Consider the following 27,554-nt stretch of genomic DNA (forward strand, 5'->3'; position numbering starts at 1 on the left):
ATTAACTTTTAATGGTAAGCCTAGTGCTTTTTATTTGTTAATACATTATTTTAGCATATAAACTATGTATTCAAATTTTGGTGGGCTATAAAGCTTATTTATAATTATGTAGTTTATATATTTTTAAAGTTTATAAAATAGTTAAATAAGATTCTGCATATTCGAGCACATGTACATGGTTATAAAGTGCAGTGCATATATTTTTATATATTTCTATAGATTTTATCATGGTTTAAAGTGAATGTGGCAATTCGCAATGAAATGTTTGCAGTTATGAGGTCACTAATTGATTAAGCTGTTATTTAAATAACGTTGGTGTGCATACATTTGTTTGTCTGAGGAAGGAAGGCTACAAGGCTATCCGAAAGTTCTTTTGTATTAATAAAGTGCTAACGTTACTGATTTTACTTCGTGGTTATCTGTCACTTTATTGGATTCATCGTAATCACCATCTGCGGAAGGCTTCCTGGGTTCTTTTTGGTTTAACCAGTCTGTTTTGTGGATTTTAGTTTAAGTTTACATGGCCAACGTAGGAAGCATTCAGTCGCAGGACCCATTGTTCTCCCAGGATCGTATGGGTGGGCCAATGGCGATTTAACTACATTGATCGAACTGTTATTAGGAAGGATGGACACACTCACCCAACGGATGGAGAAGTTAGACAACGCGGCCATTATAGGTCACAGCAGCCGAGGCCGTGACAACAATACCGACATACAGCATAACACCACGGGTGGTCTTGTTGGATCTATAACACGGAATAAAGAGCGAGGGCTAGTCATGGGTTCAGAGGGCAATGGAGTGGTGGAGAGGAGAACACTACCACACAAAATACATCAAGTATTCCACCGGGACAAGGACAAGTCCCAAGCGGGAACATCATGCTTACACAAGGTAGTGTACGGACAGATTACATTTATGATTCAGTGCCTACCATTGAAATGTACCTTGACAAGAATGATTTTTTTAGCACAAATAGTAATGGAGGAAGGGGAGCCCCAGTAAGAAGTAAGCCTTCCTTTTCAATAACATTAATGTTTTGATTGAGTTTGATTCTAAACTTTTGAAGTGCAAGAAATTGCAACTTGAAATTGCCTACTTGGAGGAGTGCCTGGAGAAAAAAAGATAGTCCCTAAGGGGCTTAGGCAATGGCGCTTCCCAGTAGGTTTGATTGAAGGATCAGACTTTCATACTCAATTACTCGAACTATTTGATAAACAGAGTTTCGAGTTTATTAGAATGTTGATTGAACACTATGGGCAGCAAGTGGAAGGTTTTAAAAATGAGCTGGCTGATTTGGAGCGTAAAATAAAGGAACACTATGATTTTTTGAGATATAAATATGACTATGCTCGATTACGAGCATAGAAGCTACCATTAACAAGTTATGTGAGAATAAAAAGAAAAAAATCAAAAGAGACATGCAACAATACTCTAATAATAAAGCTTACCCTAGACCACCACAAATGGGCCAAAGAAACAACAATGATAAGAGTATTAAACCCCCCCCTCTAGCACATAGACATGAATACCCGAAGGTGGGGCATGAGATACAATGTTTGGATGAATTTGTGGAAGAAGATTATCAAATAAATAATGTGACCAACGACCAGGTTTTGGAATCTGACATAGAGCATGACCTGAGAGGACATACTAATGAGACTGAATGTGCTTTTGGACAAGAATGGGACGGCTATATCCAGGAGATGGATGAGCCAGAGGTAGAGGGCAACCAGGATTTTCCACCAAATGAACTTGAGGTCGAACAAGACGGTGACAACTCATACGAATACAAGGAACAGACTGAACCAAAGGAGGAAGTGACAAACGTGGAAGGACAGCCCAATATAGTGTATAGTACAGAGGGCGATTTTAAGATCTTTAACTATACAACATTAGATATTACTACGGAAATGGCTGACTTTTTCTCCAGAGGACTGAATTTTGTTCCAGATTCCCATATGGATTTAGTCAAGACAGTAATAGACCTCAAATTATTTAATTAAATTTGACAACTGTTTTGGGTAATCATCACTGGCTAATCCATTCAGAATAGCCAGTTTGTTTAACCCACCTTTAGTTAGTAACTTAAAAACATTTGAAAAAGCTTGTGAGTTAGACCTAAGGCATTTGGCATCAAATAAAAAGATTGAATATTACGGGGGAACAGCGGGACTTTTTATCATTAATTCAGGACTGTAATGTATGGGTCATGAAACCCGATAAAGGGAATGGCCTTATTTTTATGAATCAAAGTGATTATATTCAAGAATTAACTTTACATCTCGACAAGGGACCTTATGAGTATGTTAGTCTTAATGAGGTTAACGGGCCCCTAAATAGGATAAGAGCCACTATCGAAGATCTATTGTTGGAAGATTTTATTGACATGGAAATGCATTCTTACTTGAGTATATTGGCACCTAGAATGCCTTCTTTTTTCGGGGCCCCAAAAATACATAAATCTATCAAACACCCACCTTTTAGACCTATTGTTGATAGCAGGGGGTCCATGTTAGTAGCATGTGCAAAATACGTGGATACTATCCTTAAACCTTTGATTAGAACAGAAAAGCAGATTTGCAAGGACTCCTGGGGTTTCTTGGAAAGCATTAACAAAATACCTTTTGATCCAAGCATTGTATTTTTAACTGTGGACATTAAAGATTTATATACAGTTATTCCACAACAGCTTGGTTTGGAATGGTTAAGGTTGTTTCTAGAAAGTAAAAATGTTGAACAGAATATTATTTATATAACTGAGACCCTCTTAGAACTAATCCTGAAGTATAGTTTTTTTAATTTTAATGGTCTCACCTATAAGCAGGGCCATGGGCTCCCCATGTGGGGCACATGGCCCAATGGGAAAATGCATTCTTATTCAAAATGAGCTAGATACCAGTTTCTTTGGAAAGGAACTATAGAGGATATACAACCTTTCATTGGTGAAATGAGGTCATTTGTTGATTTTTTGGATTTCACGTTTGAGGCTCAAGATAAGGAGATTAATTATTTAGACATATTGCTCAGTAAGGATTTTAATGATTCTAGATACATTAGTAAAATCTATCGGAAACCTACTTATTCCAATGGATTTTTACATTTTAGCAGTTGTCATCCCTACCAACAAAAAAGAGTGGTCGTGAAGGGCCAGATGGTGAGGGCAGCACATATGATTTCTAGAGATATTGATTTTGTTAAGGAATGTGATAATCTGAGCAATATGTTCATTAATAGAGGATATCCCCTGGCCCTTATACTTGAAATTAAAAATGAAGTTGAGTTTAAAAGGCAGATAGGCCATTTTAAACCCATTTTGAACATCCTAGACACTGGTACATTGACTATGATTGAAAACATGGAGGGACAAAGACTGAATAGTAATAAAAGTAGTTATACGATTAGATTTTTGTGCACATTTACAGTTGACCACCGCTTTATAAGGGATATTTTAAGGAAGAACTGGACAATTATAATAGAGGATAGGCAGTTAGTTGAGGCATTAGGCCCATTACCATGCATTACTTTTAGAAAAGGGCTCAGTCTTAAATCCCTTTTAGAAAGGAATAAGAAAACTAGTTTTAATAGGTATAAGGGGATGTCTTGTTGTGGAACATGTCGCCAGTGTAAACACACACAAGAAGGAGCACATGTTATAATTAATAAACAGAAATACAAGATTATGGGCAATTACAATTGTGCAACTAGAGCAGTGGTTTATGTGGCTTTGTGTAAGAAATGCCCTGCTTTCTACATAGGAAAGACGGAGAGGGTCCTGCGTGGCGATATATGAACATCTATATGCAATAACTAAGATGGACATAAATAATGCATTGGCCCGTCATGTTATTGAGTTCCCTGACCACACTTTCTGTTTTTCAGTATTAACACAGGTACAAACTGAAGAACATTCAGGTCCCTGGCAAATTAAATTGGAGAAAGAGGAGCTCTTTTGGCAAATCAGAACAGGAGCACACATTTTCCCTGGCCTAAATGAATCCACTTAGTTGCATTCTTAAACATTTAGCTTTAAGGAGATAATCCTTGGGTCTGGAATAGCAATTTATCATTTCATCATAGTATTATAGCAACATGGTCAGTTAATGTTAAAGGGTTTAGCCATTCACAGTTAGACTCTACTATGATGTTTTATTAGTGGTAGATGTTTGTTTTCTTTTTAGTTTTAGTCAATTCCATTAGGGTATTATGTAGTATCACATACTACTATCCCACACCACCCATCAGTTTAAACAGTTCATTAACTTTTAATGGTAAGCCTAGTGCTTTTTATTTGTTAATACATTATTTTAGCATATAAACTATGTATTCAAATTTTGGTGGGCTATAAAGCTTATTTATAATTATGTAGTTTATATATTTTTAAAGTTTATAAAATAGTTAAATAAGATTCTGCATATTCGAGCACATGTACATGGTTATAAAGTGCAGTGCATATATTTTTATATATTTCTATAGATTTTATCATGGTTTAAAGTGAATGTGGCAATTCGCAATGAAATGTTTGCAGTTATGAGGTCACTAATTGATTAATTAAGCTGTTATTTAAATAACGTTGGTGTGCATACATTTGTTTGTCTGAGGATAACCAGTCTGTTTTGTGGATTTTAGTTGTAAAAGTACAAAGTAAGAAATTCCTTGATGACCCAAAACAGTTTTATAGAGAATTGGGAAACAAAGAAAAATGGAATACAAACACCACCAAAAAAAGAAATGGACACGTTTTAGAGAGGTATCTGTGAAGACCTTGTGGAACATAAAGATACTGAATGGATAGAAGCAGTGAAAGAAATCTGTAAGAAGTTCAAATTACAGGATATGAAAGGGGATGAAGTAAAAAACAGAGAAACTGAAATAAAATTAAGAAAAGCTCCTAACTAGAAAACCCCAGTCCCAGCTGCAGGACTTAACTTCTGGCTAAAAGTATTAACGTCTTTGTATGAAGATTTAGCGATAAGAACTACTTGTGTACACATCCTGAACAGACACCAGCCTGGTTAACAGCAGGAAAAGGGATACTCCTCCTTAAGAGCAAACCTACAAGCTATCCTGAAAACTATACACCAATAACTTTCCTTCTGACATTGTATAAACTATATACTAGAATTGATGCCAACAGAGTTTATAGTCTTATATAAGAAAACTTGGTCATGTCAATAGAGCAGAAGGGTAACAAAAGAAACTTATATGAACAAAGGATCATTTGTTGTTAGTCACAATGCAGAATTGCAAAAAGGGGAAGAATTTACGTATGGTTTGAATAGATTACAAAAAAGCATTTCACAGCATCCCACATTCATGGATAAAGGAGTGCTTACAGATGTGTAAGATACAGCCTACAGTGATCACTTACATTACAGTGAGTATAATACAGTGCCAAATCATTTTGCAGCTAAGCCATGCTAAAGGACAACTTATCAGATTGGTAAATATTCAAAGGGAGATATTCCAGGGTGACTGTCACTGTTGCTCTTTTGTCTGTGCGTCTACTTAATAGATTAGGTACAGTTCCAGTTTGGCTCCCAGAAAACCAAGTGTAAAAACTGTACTTGCGTATTATCGCAACAACACATTCTCACAGTCATGTTTTGTTATTGACTCCTCCTTCGCTCCACAGTCTACGCACGGTGGAATAGTCATCAAAACAAAAACCCACATAGCTTACCCAATCTCAGACAAACGTGCTTAGTAACGTCACAAAACACAATGACTCCTTCCTCAATAGCGTAAATAATGTGATTGTGACATTGTTGTGGTCTTTCAATGACTCTGCAAAACAGTGAACCCAATTGCAATTGGGAAACGGACCCCTAAGCACTGACAGGACCAGAGCATCAGATAAGAATGTCATTTGGTCTTGATAAATGTGCAAAGGCAACATTGAAAGCAGGAAAGCTGCAGCACCAAGAAAATATTCTAGAACAGGAACAAGATATAAAGTTTCATTTCTTTGAGTTTGTTTAATTATTTTGATGTTGAACACCCCATAATTCCTACGATATACAGGCTTCATAAAATAGATAAGAACTTGGAGTGCCCACCCATGAGACCTATTATTTCTGGTAGGGGTTGGAGCACAGAGCCACTATCAATTTTTGTTGAAAAAAAACTTGCATCCACTTCTAGATGAATGTGGCACAGTCCTAAAAGACACCAAGTCCTTTTTATCTAAACTGTTAAAGTATCTGCTTTGTCTAAAGATTACTTGTTTGTTACGTTTGACATAGAATCAATATTTACAGTGATTCCCAACGATTGGGGAGTAGAGAATGTCAGAGGTTTTTGAATGACAGGAGATGTTTTACTAATGAGAAAGTGAATTTGCTCTGTACATTACTTGAGTTTGTACTTGGGAATGTTTTTGTGCTCAAGAATGAGTTCTTCTTACAGAAGGTTGGCGTGGTTATGGGCACAGCTTGTGCCAATAGCTACGGCAAACTTGCGTTAGTGCAATGGGAGAAATTCTGTCTGTTACATAACGCTTATGAAAAGAACATAGCCTGGTACATATGTTTTCTGGATGATATGTTTTTGCTTTGGCTTGGCTCGTCAGAACTGTTGAATGAATTTATCAACTACTTGCATGGCACTACTGGTTTCTTAAGATTTACCTGCAAGTATTCTGCTGCAGAAGTGGAGTTCTTAGATGTTAAGATCAACAAAGGAGACCTTAGTAGTATGTATACTAGTGTCTACAAAAAAAAAAACACTAGGAGGAACAACTTCCTGCACAAAACTAGCATGCATCCCAAGCATGTCACCCGGAATATTTTAAAAGGGCAGATTTATAGAGTAATGAGATTGCACTATGTTAACATTCAGTTGGGTTTAGCACTTGACTCTGTCAAGCATGAATTTTTAGATAGAGGCTACAAAGAGGCAGAGATTGATTCTCAAATTAATGCTGCATGGGAAGAAAGGGAAGGGAGATGTAGAGCCTATTTTGGCAACCACATTCCACCTGATGCTTTATAAACAACTGTAGCTGTGAGAGATACTTTGAGTCTCTCTACCTTACTCTAATGACATCAATAAATATTGTGAGGTTTTTAAACAGAATTGAAATATCCTACACACAATAGATGAATTGAAAGGCACTATAGACTGCACACCACATTTTCCATTTAAAAACAAGTCATTGAAGAAACATTTGTGTTATAAATCACAACTGTCTATCAAAGGGCCTCAGTCTACCAAGCATGGGACTGTTTCCTGTAGATCATGTTCAGCCTGAAAGTATATACTTACGGTCTCAACCTGCATACATCCTCATGTTAACTTTAAAATCGAACTTGATTTTTATGCTGAGTGCAGAACTCCAAATATTGTTTATTTTGCAAGTTGCCAGGTCTGTCATGCCTTCTACATAGGCAAAACTAACAGGCCACTGAAGAACAGGATTCTCGAACATTATAGGGACATAGGAATCAGAAAGACACAAATGCCTTAGCACAGCATATTGGTTTACATGGCTCAGAACATACTTTTAAGCTCTTTGTACTCTAGGTTTTGGATGTTAGTATTAGAGGGGGTGGTATATCTAATAAAACAGGGCTGAACAGAAATGGATCTTGCTCTTGAATGCAGAGAAACTGTTTGGTTTAAATGGTGTTTCTAGCCTTAAACCTTTCTTGAAAGCATGTCTGCTTAAACATTAATGTTTTTAAACTTAGATTTTATTTGTATTGTTTCCCTTGTTATTGTTGTTGTTTCTTTCGGCTTTTCCCAGTTAGGGGTCGCCACAGTGGAACTCCGGTCCGCTAATGATTGGTAGTTGATTTTTACGTGCCGAGTTACCAGCCATGACGCACAACCTTCAACAAAGGTACACCTATTCACACATATCTCCACTCAGAAGACGCTCTAGCTGAGAATCGAACCGGACAGCGTCTTACTGTGAGGCGACAACGCTACCGCAGCACCACCACTGCAGAAAGTGTATTGTTTCCCTTGTATTTATAACAATTGTTGCATTGCTTATGTATGTGTCCTTTTAATTATTTCATCAGATTTGCATATGATACCTGATTTTGCTTTCTTTTTAAACTCATGTCTTTCTGCTTGGTTAGTCTGAAGAAGCGACAGTGATGTTGTGAAAGAGCTCACTTTTTATTACTTTCTTCTTCTTTCGGCTTTTTCCCAGTTAGGGATCACCACAGTGGATCACCTGTCCACTCATTATTATTACTTTCTATTTTATTTAATAAATGGAGGTTTTTGCCCAGCCGTGTTGGTTGTCTTTTATTTCAAGTTTGCACAGTTTTCTTGTACTGCACCTTCCACCTGTTCTGTATTTTGCTTTTTGTGAACATGATGTAAAGGAATTTGAACAGGAAAGAGTGTACAAATGTTTGGGAATTGATGAAGGATCAACAGTAAAACATGAGCAAATGCAAACAAAACTCCGTAATGAATATTTTAGAAGACTAAAATTAATACCAGAAATAGCCCTGACATCCAGGAACCAAGTCCAAGCTATAAACCAATGTGCTCTTCCTGTTCTAACTTACAGTTTCGGGGGTGGTTGACTGGCCCCAAAAAGTATTGGTTCATGTGGACAGGAAAAAAGCATCATGCTTATCAAATGATACATAACCTTGGTATACACTGATTTTTTTATATATTCCTCATTCTGAAGGAGGTATGGGCTGCCTCAAGATTGTAGGACTGCATACATGTCTGCTGACTTCACCAGATCCAAACATAGTGAAAGTTTTAAAACATGAGAAGAACAAATATAAGATTACTACCCTGCTTTGTATAGCAGAAGCACATCAGTGCCAGCCAGGAATGGAAATCAAACCAGAAGTAGATAAAAATCAGGCAGCAATTGAATGTGCCAAAGAAACAAAAGAGTATATAAACTTGGTTGACTTTTTCAAAACAGTCACCAAAGCCATTGATGAGGGAAAGGCAGTCCATACAGAAAACTCATCAGCTTAAATGTTAACCCATACATCACAAGATGGGTTGCAAACTGGCTGAGTGACAGAACCCACAGGGTCAGAGTTGCTGAAGTTTGCAGATGACTGCAAAGACACAGATATCCTTCAGAAGGGTCTCACAGAAAAAATGCATAGTCATAGTGGCAATCCACTGAGCATAGAAGAAGTTATCAGGGACCTGGGGACCCAGGTTGATAGTAGCCTGTCATTTGACACCCATGTAGCTAAAGTAGTTAGGAAGACCTTCTACATTGCCCACCTTATCATGAAAAAGTTCCTCACCAAAAGGATAAAGGGTCTCAAACATCTGTGGATAGATTCATCACCCAAAGACTTATATGCAGAAGGATCAGAAGAAATGTAGAAAAGGTGTAAATATAGCTGCAAGTTCATTAAACTCTGGGAACAAACTAATGTTGATCAGGATCTGATGAAGGAATGGTTAAGGAGAGGTGAATTTAAACCAAAAGATGAAAGGTTAATAATGGGGGCCCAGGGTAATGGACAGCTTACACATTGGTTTACAAAGTCCATTGAACATGTGGAAATAAAAGACGCATGCAGATTTTGTAAAACAGAACTGGAAACAGTCGCACATCTTGTTGCCAGGTTTGATGCACTAATGGCAGAGGGCCTGTGTACTGAAAGGTATAATAATGTGGCAAGACCATTGGGCTGGGGATTGCAAACATTACAGTATTGAAGTAGCTGAGAAGCATTGGAAGCATGAGCCACAAAGCATTATAGAGAATGAAGACTCAAATAGAAGAAAAAAAAGATATATGGCCAATAAATCCAAATATAAACAACAAAACCACACTGGAGTATCCAAGAAACTGTGCGAAAATCTTTCTTTTAAGCATTCTCAAACTTTAATAGCTCCGCTTTTCATCCCAAGGACGCCTTCAGAAAAAAAGCAGACAAAAAGATACCATTATTTAAATACAAAACATCCAAAACATACCTTCAATTTAATTAATTGATTAATTAAAAAAAGTGCAATTTTAAAGAAATACATATAAATAAAGTTCTGTACTAAAAACCTCACAAGAACAATCAATCAAAAACTAATAAGACCGACCCCTAAATTGCTAACTATTTTCTGTATTGACTCTACGCCTCCTATCCTTTAAAAAAATGTAACATTAATAACTTCATTTAGGCAGCATATTCAGTGGCATTGAGTCTAACTTGCCATGTGGTCTCTTTCTTTTCTAAACTATTTTTAAAGTCACCACCCCATTTGTCAACAGGCGCCTGTTCTAATACAAAAAAACAAAAGCTTTTTGTACTGACCACATATTGCACTGTGTTTGTAAAGAGTCTTTACTTTGTATCACATGTAGATGTTTTTATTCTCTTGTTCAAAGCTCAAGTGGTCATTCCAACATAAGAAGCTTCACAACTTGCACATCTACTAACACAGACAACCCCGATGGTGAAACATGTAGATATCCCCACGGCTACAATTGTCATGGCTAAATATGGTAAAATAATGAAACACCCCTCATTGATGACTGCAAACACTGCAAAATTCACACTTAGAGGTATCACTAGGTTTTTCAGAAATAACTGTTCTGGGCATAGTGTTATGTTGTAACAAGGTTTTTAAACAGGAATTTTTCTCAAACACCAAATAAGTTTTTTCCCCAATGTCTTCTATAAATCTAAATTCCCCTTTAAAATACGCTAGTTGCCCTGTGTAATATTTTGAATGGTGTAGCTATCCACTGACACATCCAAATTGCTTACTAAAGTATTGTTAGTGGATTCTTTTACGCTAGAGTGTAAATAAAAGCGCTTGCATAATGGAGCAAATGAAGTGGACCTTTTGTTAATGACTTCTAAAGTGCTCAAAGGTAGATGCAATTCTTTGTATCCTCTTTCTACAAACAAGGAGATAAGAGACCTCATACTAAAAACTAGGTCATCAGTTGTTAATCTAGATGCCCGAATGAATTGCCCTCTTGGTGTATTTTTCTTGACAAAATTGGGGGGGTTGGTGTCATAGTGTACATAGCAATTTGAGAAGATTTCTTTTCTATAAGTATGACTTTCAGAGGACCGTTTCTCTCTATTACACTGCAGTGTAATACCTAAAAATGTACCACTGAGCAAGCAATTGTAAATCTGATAGTACTAACATATTTAGTTCATTGACAAATAATTCACAATCTTTCACACTGCCCTTCAAGGTAAAAACAATGAATCTCTTGAACACAATGCAGTCAAAATAGCAGTTATTAGGTAACACTTCACTCTCCCATCAGCCCAGAACTAGATTAGCAAAGGCTGGGGCAGCAGCAGACCCTGTTGCAACACCCTTAATTTGTTTATCTATCATCTAATTTATATCTTTTGTATTTAAATAATGGTATTTTTTGTCTGTTTTTTTCTGACAAAGTCCTTCTGCATGAAAAGCTGAGTTATTAAAGTTTGAGTGCCCATAAAAGAAAGATTTTTGTGCAGTTTCTTGGATACTGTGATTTTGTTGTCTACATTATAGCGAATGATGAAATTTATATCACATGGGATCACCCATTACCAACAGTTCAAAAACAGATGCAAGAAAAACAGAAATAGTTAGTAAACCATGAAAAGAAGACAAAAGTAACATTTATCATTGAAATTGCTGCACCCAGTGATTACAGTGTCTGACATACAAAGTGTCATAAAATGCCAAGAGTTGAAGGCAGAAATGAGGGTAACTTTTGAGATTCCAAGATGGCCACCAGCTAGGAAGCACACTTCTCAGTCAGCTCCTGACAAAAATCTACAATCTAACCCAATCAGGGCTCCAGCACTTCTGCTAAATCATCAAAAAACAAAGAATACTGAAATATACTAAATACTAAAGCATCTTTTCAGCAGATTTGTAAAAATATACAGAATTTATATACTTATCTGCAAGATCAATGTGTGCTGAGTGGGGAATATCTGCAAGCAGCTCAGGCCTCAACGATAAACTACAGGAAGCTACATAAAGAAATAAAAACTTTAAATAAATACTGAACCATGGACTCAATGGAAGCTTTATCATCCAAAACAAGACTTTCACAAATAATCTCACAGAAGAAAGAAGTTTGTACAAAGAGGAAATAAAAAACTGTAAAACAGCAAACAGACTCAAAAATAGGCTGCCAAAACAGACAGAGCAGCCTCTCTTTATGGAAGAACTCAAGGCAGCTATAACTCTCTTACAAGAAGGAATACAATCCTTTTCTACAAAACTAAATGCTTTTGGAAGAAATGTAGATCAGATGCTACCTAGACTGGAGAAAAATGAGAAAGTTGTAGAGAATGAAAATAGAAGAGATGCGGAGAAGAACTAATTCAACAGAAAGTGTCTGAAATCCAACAAAAATAATATACTTAGAAGCCAGATCAAGAAGAAATAATGTGCTCATTAGAGGTATCCCTGAAACCTATGAACAAGCTTCTTTACATACTGCAATTAAAGAAATCGAGATACTCTTAGATAACAATGCTGCAGTACAAAATATTACAATAGAGAGATTCCACAGAGCCTTAAGAAAATCACAAACTCTTGATGCCCCAAGGCAAGTCTATGCGAGAATATAAATGCTACTCATGCTAATATGATTATGCAAGCTGGTAAAACTAAAAAAAAATATTTGGAAAGGAAATAAAATAACAATTGCACAGGACTTGCCCTTAGCTATCAAGCAACAGAGACAAATGCCATCACCGTTTTGTGCATACTTAATAAAAAACAAAATAAAATTTCAAATGTATCCTGCTTTCTTACAGTTCCAGTACAAGCGGTCCAATATAAGCATTCCAAATACCTAGCAAATTCTAAAGATTAAGCAAATACAGCTTTCTTAGAAGCATTCTGTGAGATCCCTCCAAAATAAACAGCAAAATGTAAGTAATAATTTTACTCTATCAGCATTTAAAATGCAGCTAAAATGTAAAACAACCTAAATCCGACTTAATACAGGCGTCACTAGTATTTTTATGCATTATTTTGAAGTTTCTGATTTTCTTACCTTTGTTATAAGAAAAAGTCCCCATAAGCTTTCCTTTCTGTTGCAACATTCTAAAGCCATTTTTTCCAGGAAGCTGAGTCACATCAGAAGTCCCGTGACCTTTGACCTCGTCTCACAAATGTGAACTAAATCATGTAGCGATGTCAGAGCCAAACCAAGTCTATGACAACCAAGAAGTCCCAAGAAGATGTTAAAACCATTGTGAATACACTAAGGGAGACAATAGTTGGAGCAGAATGACATCCAGGAAGTAAGCTGCTGTATTACAAAGCTGAAAAACGAGAAACAACTACATCTAATGAACTGGAATACTTTTCTAGCCCCAAAATCCCACGGGTACTGCACACTTTTACATAAACAACTAGAAGTAGGTTTAAATGACTTGATATAGAAGAAGAATCTATGCTTAATAAGTAATGGTCTAGATGATGGAAAGAAAGAAAGCAAGATTTAAACAAGAATAGTTAGAAAAATCTAAGGTTAAAGTAGTCTCTGCAGAATGAGAATATTCATGAAGAGAAGCAGCATTACAACATTGGAACTCTGCCACCATACTCTTGCAAATAAACCTGACTTTATATCCATTCAACAGTTTTTTTCCCCCCTCTCATACTGGCTTAATAGCAGTTGGAGTACTTAGATGGTCACGAAATAATATGATGTACTAGTTGCATTTTAATTTGAAGCACATAGTGGTGGTATATTTTATCTGCTTGTATAGGCTGATTATAAGAATGGTAGTATATAACATATGTTCATATACTGTCTATTTCTTTCTATAGTAACTGAGTTCATTGTTATACTAAGACTTCCTCTAATTCCTGTAATTTCTACCTATTCAAAAGAAGATTTAAGGTAAAAGAACACAACTGTTGACTTAGAACCTATTACAAGGTTTTATATTATACTGAAATATGATCATTGCAAGCTACAAGTTACCCCAATTCCTAATTGGGTTAGCAACACCTATGTTACTCGCAACTTAAGTTGCTGGCTGGGGGCGGTGGGGCGGTTACCCTAGCAATGTTGTGATGTTCTTTGGAATGCGTAAAACCTGGTACTACAGAAAACCCTAACCCCTCCCCAAATGTACAAGACTCTGATCTTGCTACCCAATTCAATTCTTTTTTCGTTGACTCTATTTCCAAACTGACCTCTTCTTTTTCAAATAACAATCTGCCTCCTACCTCCACTTCTCTCCCATCTCCCCTCCCAACTCCTTTCTCCCATTCCTCACACTCTCAACCCCCACCATTTTTCATTAAACCTATACCCACTTCTACTATAAGAAAACTCCTGCAGAAACTAAAACCATGCACCAATGCCCCCGATAACATTCCCTCATTCTTCCTCAGCATAGCTGCTGAAGCCATTGCCCTCCCTGTCAGCATCCTAATCAACCGCTGTATCCAGGAAGGTCTTGTTCCTGAAATCTGGAAAAAAGCTTACATCATTCCCCTGCACAAAGGTGGAAATAATACTAATATTTCCAATTTCCGTCCCATTGCCATTCTCTCTCCCATTTCTAAGATCCTAGAGAAATGTATCCACCTTCAACTCCTCCCCCATCTCTTAGACAATAACCTATTAACCCCCACCCAGCACGGATTCAGACCCCATCATAGCACTATGACTGCCCTCCTTTCCTTCCTTGAAACTGTGAATAAAGCTAGAGATTCTGGCCTCACTGTATCTACCATCCTTCTCGATCTCTCTAAGGCCTTCGACACTATCTCTCATGACCTACTTCTTACTAAACTAACTGACCTAAACCTCTCCCCCTCTTCCCTCAAATGGTTCACCAGCTATCTCTCAAACAGGCAACAAGCTGTCATATGGAAAAAGGCCACGTCCTCTTTCCTCGCCACCCCCACAGGTGTCCCACAAGGTTCAATACTGGGCCCACTCCTTTTTAACATTTTCATTAATGACTTTTACCGCTCTATCCCTCTTGCAAACATTATCCAATATGCAGATGATTCCACAATCATCTGTGCTGCCCCATCTATACCAACTCTCTTAAAACTAACTCAGGATGCTTTCTCTGCCACAGAACAATGGATGAAAGACAACCATCTAGCACTCAATGCTGCCAAAACTAAACTTATGATCTTTACCTCTTCTACAACTAAGACTTTCGACCGAAACTTATTCTCCATTACCAGCCAAAATACAACACCTCTTGAGCTGGCAACTGAAACCAAACTACTAGGAGTTCAAATAGATGACAGGCTCAAATTCAACTCCTATCTACTACTAAACATAAAAAACCCACCAAAAACTTGGCATGCTCTATCGACACAATCTGTTCCTCACCTCAACTACTAAACTTACTCTTTCTACTTCTTTTCTCTTACCCTCCCTTCTCTATGGAGCCCCTCTTCTAACAAACCTACAGTCATCACTCAAAACCAAACTGTCCTCTTGTTACAATAAAATAGACAGATTCGCTACTGGCAGCAAATCATCAACCCATCACTGTGAATCTCTTCACAAACTAAACTGGCTTGAGCTTCCCAACTACCTCTCCTATACTCAGCTCACCTATGCTCATAAACTCATTTTCCAGCCATCCCTCTGTCCCTCTCTCTCCACTACCTTTAAAATGCACCACACACAAAGGCTTCTCAGATCTAACAATCAAAACCTTATAGAAGTGTACAGACCCCTCCACCCCCCAGGACAATACCTCCTGTCGCACTCTCTTGCACGCCTATGGAACTCCCCCCCCCCCCCATTCGTATCACTACTAGCCTCCCATCCTTTAAAAAAATCACTCCACTCTTATCTAACTTCCACATGGGAATGCTCCTGCTCCCATCCCTCATAACTTGCACTTATTTCTACACTGCTCCCTTCCTTCTCTCAGATACCAGGTAACAAATTATTGTTTCCTTCTCTTATACAACTCCTTACTAGTATCCAGCAACTCCTTTCCTTTCTGAAAAAAAAAAAATATATTAACTTTGATTGAAACAATTTTGACCAGTCAGTTTTACCTCTGTAGTCATCATGCATTATATGTGTGTATATTAATCTTAGTTTTGCTTACCTCTGTAATCTTCATGTAATCTATGTAATCTATGTTTGTATATTAACCTTTGTGTAATCTGTATGTGGAGCTTTTCTCCCCAGGACTCCATTGAAAACGGGTTCTAAAGGCCCAGTGGACTATCTTGGTTAAACAACTGCAAATAAATAAATAAGTAAATAATTATTGTAAGATAGTTAAAATTGTATATATTTTTTAGTTGTTTCAATGTTAGGAAGATGTATATATTACTTACTGGTTTAATCCTTCTCTTTCAGAGGGTAGTGGGAAGTGGTTAGGCACTAGGGAATTTCTAAAAGAGCATTATGTCACCAACTCTTATGTTGTTATTTCTTTTTTTTTTTCAAAACAAGTTTATTGTTTTAACATATAAGAGAAATATCATAACAATTTTATACAAATAATTAAAAATAGGTATTATTATAATATTCAACAAAACAACTAAAGTATTTACAAAGACATCCACTACAATCAGATCAATTAATTAAACTAAAATACTGTGCTATTGAAATTAGAATTTTTTTAACAAATTTTGTAAATTATCCCATACAATAAAATGTGATGTTTTTCTAGTTGTTCTCATTCTAATTGTGCTTATTTCCATATGACACATTATATTCATAACATTTTAAATTCATTGAACGAAGGAGGTGTATCTGAAATCCAATTTCTAGTTATTATTTTCCTAGCCACTGCTAGGATAGACCATAACAAGGGAAGCTTAATCTTTTTAACACATTGAGGTACAGGTGTGTTGAATAATATAAGAGACTTAGAAATAATGAAATTATCTGTAAAAGAGCCTGCAAAATTCATTAATTGACTTCCAGTATTCTTTCAACTTCATACAGTCATAAAACATATGAGCCCAGTCAGCATTAATTTCTACATTACATCTCTTACATAGATTATCTTTATTATTAATTTTATTCATCATCAAAGGTGTATAAAAAGATCTATGTAAAATTTCCATGTATAAAGTCTCCAGACAATGGAAGATGTAGTTCTATAAGCAGATTCCAATATATATTGTTTATCTTGTTGAGTTGGTGGGTCCCCATTAATAGAGGTGAAATAATTCCAGTATGAATCTACATTGTAAAAGTTTCTTGTCTGATAATTTTATGTATATATGAAAGTTTACCTTTATCAGAAACTTTATGCTGTAAATTTATTATCAAGTAATCAATCAGTTTTGGAATAGATTCTTTAACTGTTATAGACATTAGATCTATTCTATCAATGAGATGTTGTCTAAAGATCTGAACCTCTAACCAGCAAGTTTCTCTTAGATCAAATTCTTGTTTTAAGAAATCTAGATTTTAACTTTATTATCAGATATCAGCTGATACCAGTACTTTAGATTATTATCTATAGCTAAATGAGCTCCTTCAGAAGTAGATGACATAAGCATACCCTGAGTATAAATTATAGGGAATACAATAAAATTCCATTCCCTATACTTAGGGTGCATGAATATAAAGTTACGATAACTAATAATAATATTTAATGGGTAACAGACCATATGTTTAGGTGTAATAGGTGAAGTATAAAATTCCTTTAGCAACCACAACATGGAGTTATTTATAATCATATTTTTATGTGTTAAGGAGATTTTCATGAAGTGCATACTAATTAGCTCCCAATAATCTTTCCATTTTATGACATATGACCGATCTATTAATAAAGTAATAACTTTTATAATAGAAGAGATAATATATAAATTAAAGTCTGGAAAAGAAATACCCCTTGAGACCAGCTATTAGTATGTTTCTTTAATGCAATCCTAGGTCTATTAGGTGCCCATAAGAAATTTAACATTAGTGTATTCAGTTTCTTGATAGTTATTTTTGTAGGTGAAAGTATTATTGATTGTATTAAGTATAAAATCTTGGGGAATATTATCATTTTAATAATTGTAAGTCTCTCCTCCATAGTAAAAAACATATTATTCCAGGTATTAAAAAGATTTTGTATATTAAGAAAACAGGTATTATAGTTATTATATATAATAGATTTAATATCTTTAGATAGTATTATACCTAAATAAGTTATCTGACCTGAGTTGGGTACATATTTAGTAAAATCACTAATGAGAGTATTTTTCGTATATATAGGTAGTATTTTAGTTTTTCTTCATTGAATATTAAACCAGAAATACTTTTAAAATTCATCATTTTATCAAATAAAGACTGCATAGAAGAATTAGATCCTGCTGATGTAATTAGAACATCATCTGCAAAAGTTGAATTTTTGATGTTGTATTTTCTTCTATTTCAAAACCCTCTATGTCAGTACTGTTTCTAATCAAATTAGCCCAAGGCTCCATTACTAAAGTGAATAATAGTGGAGAAAGTGGACATCCTTGCTTTGTACCTTTAAGAATGGGTATTTTTTGTGAAACATATGTTCCTACCTTAATATAAGCCAGCGTTCCTTTGTATAAATGCTCAATTAAATTTACAAATGCATCAGAGAAATTTGTGCATTTCAGTAAGGTAAACAGATAGTCCCAACTTACTGAATCAAATGCTGAACCTATATCAAGACTAATAAGTGTTAAATCTTTCTTTTTCCTATTTGCAAAATCAATTAATGTTAAAGTTCTTCTTATATTATCAAAAGTATTTCTATTTACAATGAAGCCCGTCTGATCTATGTCTATAATGCGGGGATAATTGTCTTCAATCTATCAGCAAAAATACTCATAAACATTTTATAATCAACATTAAGTAATGAGATGGGTCGATATGAAGAACATCTAGTTGGATCTTTATTAGGTTTTAAAATTGGTGAAATAAATGTATATTGCCAAGATGGGGGTTATTAACTCAGTTTGGGCCAGAATAAAAACCTTATGTATTAATGAATATGTAGTTTTAGAAAGGATTTTATATATCTCTGGTATAATACCATCATTACCCGGTGCTTTGTTTGATTTAAGCTTATTTATTTGTGTAATAACTTCTGTATATGAAATACTCTTGTCCAATAGTTTAATCTGTTGTTTATTGCTTTTATTCATGTTTGTGGTTATAAACTCCTTTATTTTATCTTTAGGTTCCATGTTAATGTTGTTATGGTTTATCTTGTGAAAGTGATTTCTAAATTCATCCAGTATTTCTGGTATACTAGAAGCATTCTTCTTTTTCCTTAGAGAAAAGATTTCTTTGATATGGTTTTGTTTATTCAATCTTTTTGTTTTATTTTTAAGTCTATGTAAGTATTTGGGGCTTATTGAATAAGACAAAAACTTGTATTTCTCTAAAGTTATTTTAACTTTATGAGTTAAAATTTCTTTGTATTTCTCATTTAGTTTGTTTATTTCTTCAATAACTTTCTTGTCCATAATATTTTCTTTATTATTATGTTTATAAGAGTCTAGTTTACTTTGAATATCTAACAATTCCTTATGCCAAGATTTCCTTTTGTTAATATACCATCTGATACTTTGTCCATATAGATATGATTTTAAGGCATCCCAAACATAGACAATGGAGACTTCAGGAGTATTATTTATGTCTAGAAAATGTTGTACTTCTGAAAGTATATATTCTTTATAGTCTTTTAGCTGAGTTAAGTATGCTGGTATCCTTTTGATCTGAACATTATGAGTATTTTTATCATGAATTAAACAATTGAGTTATGATCAGATATAGGACATGAAATGATTTTGGAATTAATTAAATCTGTTACCATCTGGTTAGAAATAAACACCCTATCTATTTTTGAATAAGTTTTGTATCTGTTACAAGAAACGTGTATGGTAATGATTTTGACTCTATCTGATTATTAATATCATTCAAATGATAAGAATTAGCAAAATCATTTAAATGTTTTGCATTAGATGTAATTCTTCTTTTCTTTATAGTGGTAGTATCACTTTCATGTAGTATACAATTAAAATCACCAGCTAAAATAATATCCTACAGAGAATGATATGATCTTATCAATATGATGTTTCACTGTATTAATACCAATTCCAGGTATCCAGTATACATTAATTAAAGTGTAAGTCTTCCCATTAATTTGTATTGTAACCATACAAAACATTCCTTTGTCATCCTGATAAGACTTAATGGTTTTAGGAATGGGCATACTTTTATTCCATAAAATAGCCACTCCTCTTTTTTTCTGAGTGTGCTCTGAACTAACCAATACTGCATACTTATTAGTGGCTAGTTTATCAATATCTTTTTTCAGAGATGGGTTTCTTGCAGGAAGACTAGATTGGCCTTGTGTAGATTAATGTATCTTATTAGGCTTGCCCTTTTACACGGATTATTCAATCCATTAATGTTTAAAGAAATTCCTTTTAAAGATGTCATTTGGCATTTTTAAAACTCAAGAATCTTATGATCGAAATAACAAATAACAAGATAAATAATGTTACATCTCCTCTTTTAGGTGTACCTTTAAACATAGCTGTATTTATTAAATCTCTTATGGGATTTTGTATAGGATTCAATTTTGTTTGTAGTGACAATGAGTGTACAAAATGTATTGTGGATGTCAAAACTATATACATATAACAATGAACAAGTGAAAATAATGTAAGGATTAAACCTTGCATGAGTTGAAAACTCCAACTTAGAGCAGTATTTACTACTCAAGTTAACCCCTACCCTAAGCAGCAGTACCTCAGCTACCACCTTATCAATTTAATACTAGTTATATTTAACTGAGGTTAACAGTTTTCAATTCAATTATCTATCAAGACAAAACTACACATTTGGTAAAACAGCATCATATAAACTAAAATAAACTTTTTTTTTTTTTTTTTTTTTTTTTTTTTAAACTGTTCATACTATTATATAGATCTATGTAATATATAACACTTGTATTCTAATAGCATTCAAATAATCTTGATATTAGAAATCAAGAGAGAGAAAATTATGTTCTAACATTCATTTAAATCAAAAACTTTGGCTAATATGATTCAGACATTACATGCATTAAGATGCATCTATTTTCTGTCATGTGAATTCTATCAACAGCTTCCAAAAAATCTTGAAATGTTTGTATATGAGCATTTACTTAAACACATTATTGTCAATAGAGTAAAATATTGTATTCATAAAATTATTATAAATCATATTGCATAGTTATGCAGATTCTCAGAAACACCTGCTATTACCTAAAAAAAAAAGCCATCACACACATAAACACAGACACACACACACATACACATACCCACACACACACACACACACACATACATATACACATACATATACACATACACATATATACATACACACACACACACACACACACACACACACACACACACACACACACACACACACACATATATACACATATATCTGATCTCAAGAGCACCATCCCACTTGCCGTCCCCAGAACAAATCTGTCCGCTTCACACAAAATAATGCACAGCAAACACACACTAGCAACCAGATTTTATAATCATGCTAACCTACTGCTTTAAAATATATCACATGACATTTCTTCCAGAATAGAGTTATAAGATTATTTATGCTTGTCAATCAGATGAATTAAATGAGTTATAGTAAAGTATATGTTTGGGACACAAGTTTTAACACAGATTATTATGCTACTGTTATAGATTTTCAAAAACATTTAAATAAATGTTTCATTTTCTATGCCTTCTAAAATAAGATATTTACTTGCTACAAGAAACTACATCATCTAAACTCATCATAACTGACACATTTTATGAATAGAGTATTTTTCCTGAATCTGTGGTGTGTCAGTGTGATAACCTTGTCAATGTTTATACTAACTGCTTTCAGTTTCTCTCTGAAAATTCTGTGAGTGAAGCTTCTGAGAAAACTCATGGACACTGTGCATGAGACAGCCCACATCCCAGATTGTCTCCCTTAACATTTTGGCGGGAAACTTATTAAAACTTGTGGCAAACATTCATTTTGTCAATAGAGTAAAACGTATTCATAGAAATCATTACAAATCATATTGGATAGCCATGCAGACTCTCAGAAAAAAAGCCATCACACTCACACACTCACACACACACACACACACACACATATATATATATATATATATATATATATATCTGATCTCACTGAGTTGTGTCCCTGCAGAGCACCATCCCACTTGCTGTCCCCAGAATAAATCTGTCTGCTTTATACAAAACAATGCACAGCAAACACATATTGGTAACCAGATTTTACAATCATGCTAACCTACTGCTTTAAAATATATCACATGACATTTCTTCCAGAATAGAGTTATAAGATTATTTATGTTTGTCAATCAGATGAATCAAATGAGTTATAGTAAAGTATATGTTTGGAACACAATTTTTTAACACAGATTATTATGCTGCTGTTAAGTAGATTTTCAAAAACATTTAAATAAATGTTTCATTTTTATGCCTTCTAAAATAAGACATTTACTTACTACAAGAAACTACATCATTTAAACTCATTATAACTGACATATTTTATGAACAGAGTATTTTTCCTGAATCTGTGGTGTGTCAGTGTGATAACCTTGTCAATGTTTATACTAACTACTTTCAGTTTCTCTGTGAGAATTCTGTGATTTGAAGATTCTGAGGTAACTCAAGGACATTGTGCATAAGACAGCCCACATCCCAGATTGTCTCTCTTAACATTTTGGTGGGAAACTTATTAAAACTAGTGACAAACATTCATTTAGCAGTGTAAATGCATCTAAACATGACAGAACCTCCACAATGTATTCCACAGATCATCACAGCCTCTATGCAAGTGAAATTAAACTCAAAATTACCAACAAGCAATAAAACTCAGCATTCTTCTCCCAACTCAATTTTCATACAAATCCTATTATTCACTGTGCCCACACAGTCAAAAGCATTTCTATATATTAATAAAGAAAAGAAAAAGAGTAGAAAATAAAAGGGAGTGAGGCAGAAATAAAGAAATGTAAGAGAAAGCTGTAAGAAGTATATACAATGGAATGGTACTTACTGTTTATATTAATAGAGTTAAAAATAAAACATATTATTTACTCTTATTTAGTTCTGATTATTATTAGTTAAAGCATGACAGATTATTTACAAACAAGCATAAGCAGTATAATCAAGAAAGTATAATTAGAAATAGCATTTGAAGAACTTATAAACTTTTACAAGAAATAAATATGTTATTATTCTATTAATGATATTTTCATTACTGTTCTCTCCCTGCCCTCCCCACCCTTTACCCACTACATAATCTAAATAGAATGTCATTGTTTAAACAAAGAAAATAATAAAAGAAGAAGGAAAAAAGATAAAGATAAAAAATGTATCAAATTACTAACCTTACTTTTTTCAGAATGAAAAACAAATCGAGTCACAGCCTGCCATTAAATCCTCAGGCATTTTGACTGGTTATGAAACAAAACATTTCTTTGCACATAGAGAATAACTTTGATTAAATCTTTTCCAAAATATTTGTGGCTTTCTGGAAATGCAGGAACTATATTCGAAAAGATTAATAATGAACTAAAATGATGAGAGAGAAAAAAAACATGTAACAAATAATTTGTTTTTTAGTCTCTTCTTCTTCTCTGAAGTCTTCCAGGAAGCTTCAGTTGCCAATCTCTTTAATGAAGAACTAGCCCATTCCATTTCTTCTATTTTATCCAAAATCTTTTTCTTTGACAAACAGTAAAGCAGAGTCTAAATCATCGAATTTAGGACCATCAGGAAGGAAGATTTTAAGCTTGGCTGGAAACAGAAGGTATGTTTTAAACTGTGCTTTTAAGCTCCCTTATTAGTGGCAGAAAAACTTTTCTTTTAGCAATTACCATGGAAGAATAGTCATTGTCAGCACAGTTGTCTCATTAAACTTAACAGGAGCTTTAGCCCAAGCAGATTTAAGAACCATCTCTTTATCAAAGATGATAGAAATCTAACTATAACTGATCTAGGATAGTTTTTGTTAGAGTTAGTATTAGCTATAGATCTATGTGCTCTTCGATACCAAAAGAGAATGCTTCTGGTAAATCTAAAGTTTTAGGGAGCCATGTTGTTAAAAAGAAGTAATATTGTTACCTTCAATATTTTCTGGCAGTCCAAAAATCCTAATGTTATTGCCTAGATCTATTTTCCAGGTCATCCAGCTTTGTTTGTAAATGTGTATTTTGTTTCAGCAGAAACTCAATGTTGATTTCCTCTTCTTGTATTTTATTTTCCATGTCATTCACAGCTTCTTCTATGCCTGTCATCTGGATCTTCTGTTGTTGCAGGTCCATATGTAACAAGTCTATTTGTTTTGTAGTTTTTCTATGAAAGTGTCTATTTTAGTATCCATTTTATCCATCTTAGCAGTAAGTTGCTGGACTATAATTATCAGAGACTGAAGTTCTTTCTTGATGCTGGAGTCTTGAGAATTTGTCTTACTGGAACTCATTTCAGACTGATAAACTGACAGGAAAATTTCCAAAGTAATTTCTGACAGGAATATTATTAAGATTTCCTTTCTTTTTTAGATATAGTTCAAGAACTATATAAAACAAACATATTTAGAAAGAAAATTACTTCAAGAATTAATTTTTTAAGTAATTAATTCCTGTCAATGTAATGAAATTGGTGGAGCTGAAGAAATCTGCTGCTATCCTGTGTTCATCCTTGGCCACGCCCCCTTATGTTGTTATTTCTCAACACACATCAATCACTGTTCACAATGCTTTGGCAATGACTCCCCTTATAGCACTCACAGATAACTAAGTTACAGGACTTTCAAATTAATTATCAACTAAGATGATTAACATAGCCTCATGGAATATAAATGGCTTACAAGTAATTAAAAAGAAAATGCTAATTATGCATCTCATACATAAATCAAAGTCAGATATAACCTTGCAGGAAACTCATATGACTATTGAACAATGGGACATGAACACAGAAAAAACACTAAATGGATTCAACAAATAATAGCAGCAGGGGAAGTACCTCATCAAGAGGGACAACTATAATAATTAAAAAAAAATGTTTTTAAAGGAAACATCAATAAACATAGTATTGATACAAAAGGTAGATAGTGTTATTTCACTTGCTTGCACCCAGCATACAAAAAAACCTTTATTACTCTGTAATGTGTATGGTCCTTGCAACTATCAGATGGATTTTCTAAGTGAAATATATAACTTATTACTAAAGCAGCCAGACCATTTGTTTATAATTGGTGGAGATTGGAACATAATAAATCCGTCCAAAGATAGCTCAAATAAAAATAATGCTCATTCGCCTCAAGCCACAACTTTTCTGTCAGAATTAATTGAAAACTTCAACCTTACAGATCCCTTAGAACTTAACACAAACTGTCTTAGTAACAGATGCACATACTTCTCCCCATACCATAAGATCTGGTAAAGAACTGACATCTTTCTAATTTCTCAAAGCATTGCTATGTATGAAGTACAGTATAACTTAGAACCTAGATCATTGCCAGATCACTCAAAAATAAATATAACAACACAAACTAAAACTGGAAATAACACCCTCAGTACTTCAAACTGGACTTTAAACTCAAACCTGCTGAAAATTAAAGAAGTGGAGCAAGAAGTTATAAGTTCTCTAATTCAGTTAAATGAAAACCTTGCAAAAATTATACTCCTCTGGATATTCAATGGGCAGCCTTTAAAGCCACAGCTAGGGGTACCCTTATTCAAAAAAGCATAATTTTACAAAAAGTAAAAGAGAGAAACTATAAGTAACCTAGAAGGTAAAGTAAGACAAATTGAACTAGAATTACAAAGAAATCGCAATGTTATTTTTGAGAAACAAATGGCGAGTATGCAAAAACAATTAAACGAGATCATAACGCAACAATATACATTTTCAGAACTAAGATTGCTACACAAATATGCGGAATGGACTCAGACCCCTTCCAAAATGTTAGCGAGACTTATGTCAGGAACTCTACATGTAAAATACAAGAAATAAAATATAAAGACAAAATCGATAGCTCTGATAATGCAATAGGCTTTTTGAAGAAATATGTCAAACCATTTACGGTCCACATGATCATATACATGACGTGTTCCAAACCTTTGCAGATAACTTAGAATTCCCTCAGATTAATGAATCACAATCTAATGGTCTCAAAAGTCCATTAACACAACAGGAAGTAAAAAAGACTATTGAGAGGCTAAAACCTGGGAAAGCTCATGGCCCTTATGGGTATGTGGCAGAATTCTATAAATATTTTAAGCAACAACTAACACTAATACTTTAAAAACTATACAACTTTATAGTAGAAGTTGGAATATCATACCTTTATCTGAACAACTCTAAAACAATATTTATCCCAAAACCAAATAGACTCCACAAATCTTAACAACTGTAGACCAATAGCTCTAATAAATATAGACTTAAAGATATTTTCAACAATTTTAGCACACAGGATACAGAAAGTAGCTCCAATAATTGCACCTGAACAGCTAGGCTTTGAGTCAAAGACAAGTATGGGACAACACATTAACCATAGATGCCCTATCCCACTTATGTGCCAGGGACAAATCCCCAAAATACTCTTCATCAGTGGATGCAACAAAAGCATTTGATCGAGTCAATCAAAAATTCCTCCTCTTTATACTTTTTCAATTTGGTTTACCAAAAGAATACATAAAAATGATCAACATGCCATACTGTAAAGCAACTACATCTCTTTATATAAACAAGAAAACATCTAACCCAATATAAATTATTAATGGCACCAGACAGGGATGCCCACTCTCACCAAATTTCACTATAGAAGCATTACTACTACTAATCACTCAGAGAACATATCATTTTATTTCAGTATCTGAAACCCAAATAAAATACACAGCTTTTGCAGATGATCTCAATATCTACTTCCAGTATCCCAACATTGATTTAAATAAAATCTTAGCATCCATTGATAAGTTTTCTCTAGTATCAAATTATGCAGTCAATCCCAATAAGTCAATTATATTTCCAATCAACCCCCTGGGACATAAGGAATTTTATTTTCCGGGGATTAATGTTAAAGTGCAATATACTCTGAAATGTTTAGGTGTAATTTTCAGCCATACACAATCAGATATGTTCAATAATATAGCTAAAACTTGGACAAATATAGTAGGTAACAACAAATGGGAAAAGCTTAAACTCTCTACCTTATTAAAAGCCTCAATTCTCAAAATGAACATATTGCCTAAGCTTCTATACCATTTGAATGCCACTTTCATGAAAATTCCAGTTACCTTCTTCAACAAAATAAAAGTTCGACTAGCAAAATTTATATGGTACCCAAAAAGTACAAGAATTAGCTACAATAAATTTATACCCCCAAAAGAAAAAGGAGATCTAAGGCTTTCTGATTTTCAGCTGTACTACAATATTATTAATGCTAGTCACATCATGCTAATAGTTATGACCCATTAGGTAATGAATGGTGCCCAATATGGATTAAATTATTCCACCAAAACATCATGACATCTAAAATTAACCCCAAAACAATTCCCTTCATTAATCAAGAAACTCTTAAGACTACATTCACCCAATTTTAATTAATAAATCTG

General features: G+C 34.3%; 1 protein-coding gene across 1 annotated transcript in view; it reads left to right on the forward strand.

The window, feature by feature from the left end:
• YES1 (YES proto-oncogene 1, Src family tyrosine kinase) overlaps window positions 1–27,554 on the forward strand; it is a gene marked incomplete in the record, with an annotated part of 1,508,191 nt that overhangs the window by 1,417,277 nt on the left and 63,360 nt on the right.

The sequence above is a fragment of the Protopterus annectens genome, chromosome 3.part0 (assembly GCF_019279795.1).
Source record: "Protopterus annectens isolate FY-2018-M chromosome 3.part0, PAN1.0, whole genome shotgun sequence".
Classification (NCBI taxonomy): Eukaryota; Metazoa; Chordata; order Ceratodontiformes; family Protopteridae; genus Protopterus; species Protopterus annectens.